Genomic DNA, 14,603 nt, shown 5'->3' with positions numbered 1-14,603 from the left:
GTATTCATTGCTGTTTATGTTCACAAACAACTTAAAAAAAGATTCTTGATGAAATTCTGCTTATGATTTTATATGCTAAAACATGCAAAATCATTATATTAAATCCGCTTGCATTACGAATGTTAACGACTGTAAACGGTTGCTTTTAGAAATGTTCCTTCAACCTCATAATTTGTTCTCAATTTAACCATAAAACTTTTAGAAAAATATTGCTGTCTTTGAAGATAATATTTTAATAGCATAATAAATCTAGAATAAATATTAGTTCCTTTCAGTTTAACTGGCTACAAAAATCTTATATTTTCCTCAGTACTGCGTTATCTACCGCGAATATTCCAAAGAAGAAAAAATTGTTTATATATTCTTCGATGATTCAGATTTCTTGCATGAAAAGAAATCTATCTCTATTTTTCCTTTTTTTAACGCATGTTAAGAACATACAAGAACGAATAAATGAAAATATGAAAAGGGATACATCAGCTTTTTTTCCCAATTAAATTATTTTTATAGAAAGTCGAAAAAAATTTAAATGATTACTATTCAAAAAAATTACTATATTTTACTACAATTTTTACTCTTTTTTCGAATATAATTTATGATATTTAATTATTTTCTCAGGAAACTGAAAGAAACTTATTGATAACCATGAATCATTATACGGAAATACGAAACCATTGTTAAATATGAAAAACATGTTAATAAACGTAATATTGTTAAAAATGTACAATGAAATATAAAAAGAGAGCTTCAATTTAGTACTATATTCAAGTTACAGAATATTTAAGTGGTATTTTTTTTTATTTCGAACAGTAAAAACATAATAAAAACGTAATATCATATTTGTAATCATGTCATTTACAATTACACAGAATTTGCAAATATACATGTTTCATATTATTGTACTTTTAATTACAGAAAGTATTTTAAGTTGGGTTTACAAACACCATTAAATAATTAAAATCTATTTGGAAAGGATGTTAAGTAGAAGAAGAGAAACTGATATTTTTAGTTCAGTGTAAAATAAATAAGTGTATCTCATTTTCTCTAATTAAATAAATTACTTTCAATTTGATTGTAATTGAATTTGTGCAAGTTCAATTAAAATACATTTTGAAAAACAGTTATGGATCAGATAGTATGGTTATAGCAGTTAACTGGAAAAGGTATTTCTGTGTTTCATATGCATAAATCTTCGGTCTGAAAATTTTAGACGTTAGTAACCTAATAAAAGGTCATTAAGAGATTATTAAAACTATTTCAATACCATCAAATTCCAAAATTTAGGCTAAATATTTACATACCTATTATCAATAATAGTAAAAAAGAAAATTCACCTACTTGCAAGGTAGACTATATTAGAAACTGAAATACAATTTTATTAAGACTGCTTCATTTCAAATGCATTTAAAATTGACAATTTACCGGAACGTGTTGCGGAACAAAAAATCTGGTACACAGTAATTTTACAACAATAACTACCGTAAAAACATTGAATCACTGAAATAAATATTGTTATAAAAATTACGGAATAATATTTTAAGGTAAAAGAGGATTTAGATTTTAAAAAAAATATATAATATGGATGGTGCACCCTAAGTGCCGGTATTTCATACTGCAATTCGATCCTAAATTTTTAATAGAGCCCTTTTTTGAAATTGGGATATTTATGTAGAGAAAAGCAAATATTTAATATTTTGAAGAGAAGCATTCAAAAGTTGCAAAGGCTCTTTTACAGATGTTTTTTATCAAAAAATTACTAACAGTACTTTATTAATATAAAAATTAAAGATGGTTGAGAATGCGATGGTCATATTATCCTATAATGGTATGTTCTATCTTTGAAAAAAAAAACGATAATTGGATTTAATGTAGATCCTCCTTGAAAGTTTACAAAGTAGCTATTTTCATGTGATTATTAAGAAATTAAAGCTCAACAATTGAACACTAAATTTTTTAAAATCCAAAATAAGTCATGCAGGAAGTAGAAAATTTAAACGGAAAATATATCTGATTTTTTCTTCTAAACAGAAGTGTTAGACTGAGAAGAAAGAAATACATTCCTTTAAAATACGTATCGTCATGGTTAGAAATTTTATGACGTTCTTACTATTAGCTGTAAAAGAATCCAGTTATTCATCATTATTACGATACATTAATTAAATAAACAATAATTGGATCTGATGATGATTTTGTACTGGCTCTTCAAGAAGATCAGAGATACCTACCCATGTGACATATGATGTCAACGCCAACTGATAGTTTATGAGCAAAATGGCGCAAATTCTCTGAAATAGCAAAATAATTATTTTTCAAAAGAATTAAAAATTATTATTAAAAATAATAAAAACAAATTCTCTGAAATAGCAAAATAATTATTTTTCAAAAGAATTAAAAATTATTATTAAAAATAATAAAAACAATTTCAATATTTTGCATTTCTTGTAATAATATATAAAAGAGACAGTTACATAAAACGGTTTTTCTCACTATTGTTCAATTGTTTAAAAAGAGCGGTATTGGAAAAATAGCTAGCGTTTTTCACTTGAAAAGATTGGTGTTCAGTTCACTGACAATGCAAGAAATTGTTTTCTGTTTCTAATTCATTCAGCTAACTTTTAAGTCTGCTTTCTATATTGTTTATTTGATCCGTTTTCTAATATTTAGTTTTCACTTATAGTTGCTCCCATTTTTTAGCCGCATGGTTTAGTCAATATTATTATCATTAGTTAAATAATTTGCTCGTTTCCAAAACATGAACACCCCCCTTTAATACACATATGTATTATAGCGTGTTATTCACTGTAATGTTGATTCGCCATTTGTAATTAATGTAACAAAGAAATTATGTATTTTGGCTTTTTTTATTCATGTTATAAAACCAATATACAATCTAGCTTAAAAACAACCAATTTTGAAACACTTAAAAATAACAAAACTTTGCTGGTGAGACTACACAGTACGAATTACAATTAAATTCATTCGTAAACAAAAACAAAATTTATTAAATACTTAGTATTCAATCATTATGTCAGTTTAATTAAGTAGTTTTCAATATGCAATCTTGCAAAAAAAACATGTTTAACGATATTTAGAACTCAACACAAGTAATGTTAAGTAGTAATTAGAACAAAAATATTTGAGTGATAGTTCAACACAAATATCATCTTGTGTGATAATCCGAAAGCCAACAATGTTAAGTGATAATTAGAATGCCACGAAGATCATGTTAAGTGATACTAAGAACGCAAGAAGAACATGTGAAATAATCATAAAAACTAAACGAAGAACACGTTAAATGATCGTCAGAACAAAGCAAAGAATATCTTTAGTGATAATTAGAACACAAAAAGAACATGTTAAATAATAAAACCACAACGAAAAGCATGTTTAAATAATTGGAGCATGGCAAAGAGCAAGGAAAGTGATAATTAGAGTACAATAAACGGTCCATCAAGTGATATTTTAAAAATAACTTTACTGTAAATTTCTATTGCTTGCGATGAAAAAATGCGTTTAAAAAACAGTTTTTTAATGTTTTATACTTTCGAAAAACTAATTTAATAATAATCACTAATTCGTCATTTAATTTCATGCGTTTTCCCATTGCTCTTCAATTGATCTTAGACATATGTATTTTTTCCCATTCGTTTCGGTTACCGAAACGTTATTAAATATTGATTTGATTTGTTCATTTACATCGCACTAGAGCTGCACAATGGGCTATTGGCGTCGTTGTGGGAAACATCCCTGAGGATGATCCGAAGACATGCCATCACAATTTTGATCCTCAGCAGAGGGGACGGCACCCCCGCTTCGGAAGCCCGACGACCTGCACGCGAAGTCGAGCACTTTACGGTAGAGCAGTTTAACGAGGACCAATACCGCACACCCTCGGTCCCTACGCAGACTGATCCAAGTGGTCACCCGCCCTGATTTTCTGAGATTTGGAAAATTGTTTAACAATGAGCAAGCATTCAATAGTTCAAAGCTTAATTTCTCTTACAAAGGCATTTGAAAAGTTTCAAAAAATCTTCTATAGATGAATGTTTGTCAAAAAACAATAGTATTTAGTTGGTATAGAAATTATAACGATAGTAAAGAATCCTTCAAAAATTAACAGTGGTATAGGAAGACGCTGCATTTCTATAAATGGAAAATATATCGATTGACAACAGCAGGCAATATTTAACAAGTTCATGTACAATTTAGTTCGTGCCTAACGATTTCAAAAGATCACATAAAGATAAGGTTGCGACGCGTCACATATATTTTGTTGCTTCAGGAACTTCTCTAGATAAATGTTCGAATAATACATTAGACCAATCCTTTTCTAAAATGCCGTTAATGAAACTTGGATCTATGCTTTAGATACAGAAGCAACGCAGCAATCAAGTGAATGAAGCAAGACTGAAAAGATCATGTCAAAGTCTCTCAAAAATCACGGGAATATCGAATACTTTCCCAGATTTTCGCTGCATTGCGCATAGTAATTTCATACGGCTCGGCCAGAGCTGTCCCATTTGTTGACCTACGCTCACCTCGGCATAGAAAAAGGGGACTGATAATTAAATCAGGGCATATTTTATTAGCGAACAAAATAACCGTCAAAACAATTAGGAAGTGGCCGTTATTCAAATAATAGTGATACAAGTATTTCATTTCATTTAAGCATTTTTTTAGGAAAAAAATTTGCTTAAAAAGCTAACAATTAATTTTAACCTTGATAATATAAGTCAAGTAAACATATATGAAGCAAAATATATCATGGTACTCCTTTTATGCTCCTTTCATCTTCAACTTTTATATTTACACTTTTTCAAAACGGAACGTTGTTTGTGAAACATCTTAAGAAACTGCAATAAAACCCAATATTATGTCGCGTTTTTCGACCTAGTATCCGACGCTCACCTCCTCGGAGGGAAAAAAGCTCATTTATACTGAGACATAACCAAAGCAATTAAAACAAAATAATAATAAAAAACATTTGCTGGAAATTTTTTTTTCTAAATTGACATTTTTTTTTGCTCCCTGACTAGGGACTCAACAAGTTAACATCTACCAATCTTTACAACTATAAACAATGTATATTTGTGAAGATGGAAATGCCTATATTAGGCTAAATTTAGTCTGTAGCCAAACTCATCAGGGCTGTTCTAACATTCTAAAATGGAAGCTTAGAGGTAGCTGATTAGAAACCTACAACAACTCTGAAAGCATCCATTTGTTTTTATTAATTTATTTACTTTTAAACATACATATGCAAGCTAGTGTGCTTCTTACAAAGTATGGCTTATAAGCCATCGTCAGGTCCAAAAGAAGAAAGCACCGAAGAAAGACATGGCGAGCATATATCTAAGTAAGCCGTGAAATTCGAACTCGCTACGCCCATACTGCAATAGATTCATCTTTCACAACGCTTTTCTCTTACTTAACAGTAGATTGCCTAAGAAAGTCATTTTGACTGCTTTTAACTTAAATTGAAAAAATGTATATAATGACACAATTTCTTACAATTTTGTACAACATATAATTTTTTTATTGCTAATATTTAATAATAACTTGTTATATAACTGTGAATAAAGTAAAAAATATTAAAAATTAATTTTAAGCAAATTTCTTTACACATTATTTAGTCTTTTAAAATACAGTCATTTTGACTGTTTTTGGGCAATATAGGTATATACTAAGTTTCAGTCTTTCTAGTGTTAAGCCACCTGTTCTTCAACTTGACTATGCCTTAAAATAAATCGTACATTGTAATGAGCACACGGACCTGCATTTGTATGTATAACAATAAATAATTGTATGCTTGGAAAAACAATGCTTATTTTTTAGCATTTGTTTTACTGGGATCCAAAGGACGCGGTTCCAATAGATCACCGAAGTCCTGCATCATTGGCTGCGGTGAGTGGTTGGGAGACCATTTTGATCAGCATGTGAAGATACCGGTGGAGCGCGGTTAATTGTTAAACTGTTCTAATGCAAAGCCTCGAGTACGTACTCAGAACATAAGTGCGCGAAAACGGGGGAGCCATCCCTTATACAGATAAAAATTGTGGTGGTATTGCTTCAGATCATTCTCAGGAATGCTTCCCAGATCCAAAGGCCATTAATCAGCTTTTCTCCAATGTAAAAAACGTACTACTGCTACTGTTTTTACTTATGTTTCCCTGTCCAAGCAGTCTCGCATTTTCACCAAACGCTGTGTAAAGTGGAGGTAATGGTTTCGGATTCGACTGTAATCCTGATTGCTTTTTTTTTTTATTTCCAATGCAGCAGGCGATACAGACATTATACTGATGGTACAGAGATAAAAAAAAAAAAGAATACAAATACAGAAAAGAGATGAAATATACAAAATACAAAAATAAGAACAAAACATCAAGCACAAAAATTAAATCAAGAATTTAAATTGAACAAAAGGTCTCTGTCATCCCAGTATCGGGAGTAGATGCAGTTCTTTGTGAGAACTGAACAGTTGAGGAGATGCTCAGCATTCATCGTCGCGTCACTGCGGCAGAGGGGGCAGGCAGGATTATCCACTATTTTAAGACGAAAAAGATGAGCGTAATCCTGATTGTGTAACAATAATAAAATTAATTTAATTTGGAAACACATTCAGACTGAAACATATTTAGTCATATTCAGTCAGTCCATTGCTTAATACAAATAATAGTATGTCTCTTGTCAAATTGAAAAAAAAAAACGAGAAAGGGAGCTCAATGATATTGAATTCGTTAGAAATGAAATTAACCGATATTTAAATTACCCAGTGTAATATTACCATTATATTTCTTAAAAGGCTTAGACATCAAAATATAAAAATTACTAAATAAAGGGTAAAATTAATGAGACTTCTGACGCATTTTTGGTAACTGCATTATAACAATACAGAAATGGCATAAAAATTATTCTCAGTTTTGTATATTTACTAAATGTGTGATAATATGAACCAGAATTTGCGGTAAACAGTTACCATAACGAGTGGAGACATTATCAAATAAACAGTTTAAGTACCTCATATTTTGATTTTACAATCAGAAACATTATTTTTACCAGAAGTAACAAATTTTTACCAGAAATATATTTTTGAATAGTCAAATACGGCAATTTTAGTAGAATGATTTTCTCCGTGTACTTTATGTCTACGAAATAGTCTGAAAAAATAACAAATCTTTCCAATTATTATAATACTTCCAAACTATAGTAAAGATTAATGTTTGATTCTTATGCAACTTATAATTCACTATTACTAGATTAGGGTTTTGACTGGAAATAGCAAAAATACTTGTTTTACATATTAGTTTCTTAAAACTTCCATGGTATTCATTTTTATATATTTTGTTATATTTAAATTGATCTTTAGTAATTTAATGAAATCTCACTTTTTGCTGTAAGACGTGAATAATTTGAATGAACTTGATTTATGAATTGCGTGATATTATTGCATAAATTCTATAAGCTTTTAATATGATTATTTCAGGGAAATAATTCACGTTTATTTGTCAAAATTAGTTGTGATGGCTATGGGAAAATCAAACCATTTCATATAAGTTACATTTAATGGGTTATACATGAAATACTGCTAAAATTATCTAAATCTTTATCCTCAGAATATATAACTGAACTCATGTTTAGAAATCTTCATATTTGAAGCTTGAAAATTTGAACATCAAAACTTGTGTTAAACATAAAATTCAAACTTCATGCATCACATATATTAAATAACTGCTTCATAAAGAATCAAATGAATACGTGGGTAACATTATCTTATAAATAATTTTAGTAAACAGAAAGGTACAAAGCTAAACAGACCTACTCTTTATTGCCCTGCTATAATTTTTTTGCATTGAACTGGTTCTCAGTACATAACTTCATTTTACATTTTCCTTCGTTTCTTGAATGAATGATACAGTGTTGTTTAAAAGACCAGTTTGAATAATATGTAAATCAACAAAACGAACACCTATGGTTGTATTATTTTATAATTAATTTTAGTAAACAAAAGGATACAAAGCAAAAGAAACTTCTTTTTATCCCTACTCTAAAATTTAACATTGTGGATCTTAACTTCACTCTACATTTACCGAAGTATTTTGGATGGAAGACGATGCAGTTTTCATTAAATCAACTGTAGGGAAATTAATAAATGCGACAGTACATTTTCGGTTAATAAAAAAGTAAGTTATTAATGAGACCTCCTTTGAGTACTGATATAAGTCCTTGCATTAAATTACTATTTAGTAAATATCTTTTCAATACATTTCCGTATGAATTTGCATTATCTCATTCAGCTAAATGAGAGTTTTAGAAAGACAATTTTAAAATAACTTGTAGCAACTTATAGCTCTCACAATGCCTATTCAAGATTTGCATTATTCCTCACAGTTATGATCTAATATAATAACTATTAACACTGACAGCATCACTGTACTTACAAACTATTTTTTAATTCTGCTCCAACTAATAACTTGTAGCAACTTATAGCTCTCACAATACCAATTCAAGATTTTATTCCTCACAGTTATGATCTAATATAATAATTATTAACACTGACAGCATCACTGTACTTACAAACTATTTTTTTTAATTCTGCTACAAGTTATTCTGCGTGGTCCGTGTCCAGTACATAGTTTTCGTTATTTCATTGCTTGTTACTAGTAAGAATACATTATTTATTTGTTGCTTTAACTTTTTACACACTTAAACCTGTTATCTTTTTTTGTAACATAAACCTCTTTTATCCTGAAACTGTAGTTCAATTGTTAGAAGAAGCTCTTGATATCAAACTATTTACAATTTTAAATTACACTTATCTCTATTAAAACATAGGATGGTTATTAACGAATCTACAACTAAAAAAACTTCGTCAAAATTCGAAGATGATCATAGAAGGGATTTATTTGGATTTTATGTGAACGCGATCTTCGCATTGTTTGGCATTAATTTGAGTTGTAAAACCTCCAAACGCTTGAAATTTCTTTCAAATACTTCAAAAATATTCTTCAGTTTATTCCTTTTATTTCTTTATGTTGACGTCATTGTTATGGTTGGTATACATTATTATAACGATACTGGTAAACTGATACTGGTAGTTGCAAATTTTGCAATCTTTAGTTTAATTTCTTTCATGTGGTGGTCATTAATTTTGATAAAAGAAAAGAAACTAAAGGGCGTCATTAAATTGCTTTCTAATTTTCACTTCAGCAATATTTTGAAAAGTAAGCAAAAATTACATTTTGGAAATTTTTCAATTGTTTTTTTGTTTGTTTTTGGTCATGCGTATTCATTCTCTCTACCATGTTTCGTGAAAGATATGAAGATATATCCTAAATTTTATTCCTATTTTTTAGATTTAAATGATTTACCGATTCATCCGTATTGGTATTTTTATTTAAAATCATTAGAAATAAATTTGTTTTACACTTTCTTGCCAGGGCTGTTTTCAATACTTTACTGTATTGTATGCTTAAGCATGGTTGACATTCTTATTTCATTTAGGAATCAATTTAATCAAATAGTAATCTCAAAAACTATATTGCATCATACTTTAAACGACTATCATAGGCTGCTAAAAGTAATTACAAAGGCTCAAAACACTTTTTCCTTTCTTTCACTCTTATATATTTCAGGTATATGTGTATTAATTTTTACAGGGATATTTATTTTTCAAAATATGCGCACATCTCTTTCGCTTGGAATGATTTTTCTTTTACTAAAATTAATTATTTTCCCTATAATATGCCTCATGTTTTTTGTTGGTATTAGTTCACAAGTTTCAATTGAAATTAAAAACAATAAAAATGCATGCCATCACTTGAAAGCTTATCATGAAAGTCTCAAGAATGTCAACGTTTGTGATCCTATCATTGAAAAAATAAAGGAAATAATCATAGATTCAGATTTAAATTTATCTGCTGGTGGAATTATAAATTTTAAACATAATATTTCTTTCTCAATATTTGGGCAAATTTTGACGTACAGCCTACTTATTATAAACATAAGCAAAGGATTTTAATATTACTCTAAATACTTTATAATATTAACCCCACACAGTTAGAATTTTTATTTTAAAAATTATGTTAAAATAACCAGCAGCAGTCTACCCACATAATTAATCATAAGGTTTAGGATTTGGCCTATACGGTTTTGAAACCGTTCACAACTAGTATGGTAGAAAAATCTATGAATACAAAACTGTACAGGTTTTAACCATTTGCAAATAGCAGGGTTTCAATATCGTAAAAAATAATTTTATCTGGACATATGTTAGCTGCTTTATTCTGCTTTTATCTATTCGTGAATGAGAGTATATAAATCACAAACAGATGTGCAGGGTACTGGAAACTCTTTATGCGTCTAAGGGAATACATATTATATTAAAGTAGCCATATATATCCAAATATCCATATATATTAAAGTAGCCATATATATCCAGCCGTTAGGCTGGATCCCTCGCTCTGTCAGTCATGATATTCACAAGGTAGCCCTCTCGATTATAATACGTACCCAGCTGCAAGGTATTAAGTGGCTTCATAGTTGTGCCCAGTTGGTCCGAGGAAATTCTGGTGTTTAATCGTATTAAGTGAAATCAGTTTTTCTCACTGTTAACAGTTTGAATACTAACTTATATATGGATATTTGACTGTTTTGTTTAAATATGGTAATATAATTAGTGAATAAATTGTTATTTAGCCAATTTTTACAAAAAATTATAACAGTGTAACGTTATTTCATGATACTTGAAAACTAGAAAAAATATTTATGATAAAAGACTTGATAAAAGAGTACTTGAGCTTGAAATATGTAAACTTAGTGGGTAATTCTCTATTTTAAATGCCACGTTGTGTTTTATACCTTATCATAACTTGGAAATTTAACTTTCTGTCTATTATATGACAATTTTCTTAAATTTTAAAATTCAGATTGATTGAAAAAAATATTTTTTTTAATGTTGAGCGTGCCCCTGAAATAAATTAGATACCTAATTAAGAATTATTTTTGGTCATTTGTATGAAATGTATCAAAGTTATATTTATATTTTTTTTACTGTAATATTCTAAAAATGACGGTATACAAGATTTTTCAACCAAATCGGAACAAGAAAAGAAGTAATTATTTGTTCCGATATTACAGAAGAACATTAGTTCTTACAGCTAATAGTGTTCATTTTGTAAAAGAATTTCCTTAAAAAAAATATGTTTTTTGCTGATACTCATTTGATCATATCAATAGAATATTTTTTTACAAATATTAAAAAATAAAATTTATTTTAATTCTTTAAAAAGCGCCTTCTATCCTTTTTTGAGTCATTTGCAAACAAAAAAACTTATCTATTTTGCTTAAATTAAATTTTATGTTACCTAATTTTATGTGTATACAACGTTTTTTGCCTAATGATATAAGTGCTATACAAACACACGCTTTTAAAATAGATGAAAATAAAAAAATAATGAAAATAAACAAATTGATAATTTGAAATGTTCTTTTTTTCAAACTACTTTATCGTAATAAATATTCTTATTAAATAAAAACATTCCATTATTACTTATTAAAAATGTAAGAGGAAACAAAAAATATTTTTAAAAAATGGTGGCTGTTTACCTGCATGACAGTTTTCCAAGCAAAATGCTAGAAATTGGAATAATATGACTGCAAAATTTTTAAGTTCTCTCTAAATGATAAAATTATCACTGTGAAAACATATTTTATACAGATATCAGAGTGATGATTACATTATTAAATAAAAATTATTTAAAATAATTCTTAAGTAACAGCTGATAAAATCTTTTTTTTTAAGCCTTCACGTTCATTAAAGTGTTATTTCTTCACTCGCTCAATATATTGCACATAAAGGTGTTTTTAGAATTTTCATTAAAATTTATCTTTTTCTTTCATTATAAATTGAATTTTTGAAATTATTTTTTAATATTTTGTTATTTTTTTTAATTCTAAAAATATATTTTGCTTGCATGTTTCTTAAAGGATGTTAAGTTTTTATAAAATCATAAAAGAAAATTTTTTTTTATTATCACATTAGATAAACTATGAATTTATTTAAATATTTTTATCTCCCTGTTTCTTTCGACCTTTTGAATTTTATGTGAAGTAATATCTGTATTAATATGTTTACATTTAACCATCATCTTTTTTTTAAAATTAAGAGAAGTAGAAGTATCGTACTTGCGTTTCTTCATAGTCACAACATTATTGAATAATCTATCTATAAATGATCTATCTATAAATCTCTATAAATGAACAGTCACGCCACAAAACATTTGACACTCAATTGAATTTAATCGGAGACAGAAATAGTAATGCATAAAAAAGTATGTTAAAAAAGTATGCACTTCCTTTTATTTTAAATAAAATGCATTATACACTTATTTATTAATCTATTTCATTGCTTACATGTTCACTTTTTAATGATGGGCATCAAAATATTAAGTTAAAACTACACGGAGAAAGAAATCTGCTACAATTACCGTTCTGCATGGTAATGAAATACTCGTATTTGGAAATCGAAACAAAAATATCCAATATTTAAACTGTTCTTTTGTTAGTTTTCCAGTTCATATGGTAATGATTTGTCAAAAATTCTGGTTTTTAAAATTGTGGTTTCGAAAAAAATACAAGACTGAAAAGTAAATTTTAAATAATAAATGAATTTTATGCTATGCTCGAAGGAATATATATCAACTATTTATCACATATAATCTAATATTGCAGGTGTATTTATAAATAATCTATCTCCTTTTTATATGTGAAAGTATATTAAAAATGAAACTATGTCATCATTAATCTTTTTTTAAAATGTGATTTTTAGAACCCTTTTATATTATTTTGCTATATTATCCATTGCTATACACTGTTGTTAACATTGTCTTAACTCCAAATCATTTTGTAAAAATTATTTGTTTCGATTAATGTCAAAAAATGGCTTCGTAGCGTTTTCGTTATTAGTAGAAATATTATTATATGTATCCATTCCAATGTGTTATCTAAAATTTGTCAATAAAATTATAATTAAAAATAAATTCTTTCCTTTTACTGTAGTATTTATTGTAAAGAATCCTGTCCTGTGTTCTTAATTTAATTCCGTACTGAGACCAGTTATCATTTAATAAATTATACAAAATTTTATTAAAAAATTTCGCTACCATAAAAATGAATACTTTGCACAAATATTGCGTTAAAATTCCCAATCAATCAACTAGAGTTAATTTTCTTTACACACGCTCTTCTTTTTTGCGACTTCCACCTTTTCTCTTAACATTTTTGAACCTGCTGTTCGAGAGAATCCCGTACTTTTTTTAGGGGAGGGGTATTTTCAATAGGTTTATATTTTCAAAAATCCAGGAAAATCAAAATGCTGTTGATTGAATGCCTTAAACTCGACGTATACTTTAATTTGCACCATACTTCGTCGTTCAAGTAGAAAACTAAAAGTAAATTGTTAATAAATCAGTACTGAGAAAAACTACAAATTGATGCCTAAAACTAAAATATATATAAACCACAATAACTAAACCAAAAAGAATGTCTTTTTTAAAATTAAGAATTAATTTTTACCCATCAATGGTGAATTTTCGTGTGCAGAACAGGTTTTTAGTAGTTTATACATAAAAATGGACTAACTGACATCAGTGTCATTTGTCATTCATGATAGTCAAATTTTACCACAATTATCTGTTTCGGCCTGTTCATGTCTGTTTCGAAGAAACCATGGAACAAAACTATTTCCACAATATATTTAAACTATCCCGTATTCGTGCAGCTTTAATCGGTACCAAATATTGCACAATAATGTCTTGTATAAATAGTATATTTAGTACCTATTAAAAGTGGACAAATTATATCAAAAACAATATTTCCTTTTATCAAAATTAACTAAGCATCATTGCCATCAATAAAACTATGATGATTTTTTACATTTCCCTTAAACGAATTCGTACCTTAATTTTACTTTTTGCGCGAAGATTACTTTTTTTATTTCAATTAGAATTGATTACCAAACGTATTAAGTATCATTGGTGTCAAATAATATCATAGCTATTTTATAGTTTTCACATAAAGGAATTAATGCTATTTATCTATTTTGCCTTTTTTTTCCATACTTTACCATTATACCTTATTTTTTATCATATTTTACTTTATTTTTTCATATCTTATACATTTTTTCCGACGTTATGTTTATTTATAACATAACTTATTTTTAACGATTCTTATGACGATTTTTTAAACTTCTCCTAAATGAATTAGTACCACTTCTCTATCAATTTTGCTTTTTAGTAAATGATCTTTTTTCTTCTTTAAATAATATCTTTTACTAAAATGAATTAAGCATCATTGGCGTTGCTATTAGTATGACGATTTTTTTCACTCTTTTAAAGCAAATTCGTAATATCTCTCCTTTAATTTTGTTCTTCACACACACCTTATTATTTTTATTTTATTTCTCATTGATTTAAAATTATTAAGTTTTATAGAAGCGTGTTTTAAAAGCATAACCATAAACAAATTAAGCACGTGGTTTCAGATAGCTAAAGGGATACTAATTTGGATATGTAGTCTACTCGTACTTCCCCGTAAATTTATCTGAT

Source organism: Parasteatoda tepidariorum, chromosome 7 (genome assembly GCF_982258835.1).
Source record: "Parasteatoda tepidariorum strain Cologne lab strain chromosome 7, Ptep-v5.0, whole genome shotgun sequence".
In the NCBI taxonomy this organism is placed as follows: Eukaryota; Metazoa; Arthropoda; class Arachnida; order Araneae; family Theridiidae; genus Parasteatoda; species Parasteatoda tepidariorum.
The sequence above is the reverse complement of the archived record's forward strand: the minus strand, read 5'-3'. Positions refer to the sequence as shown.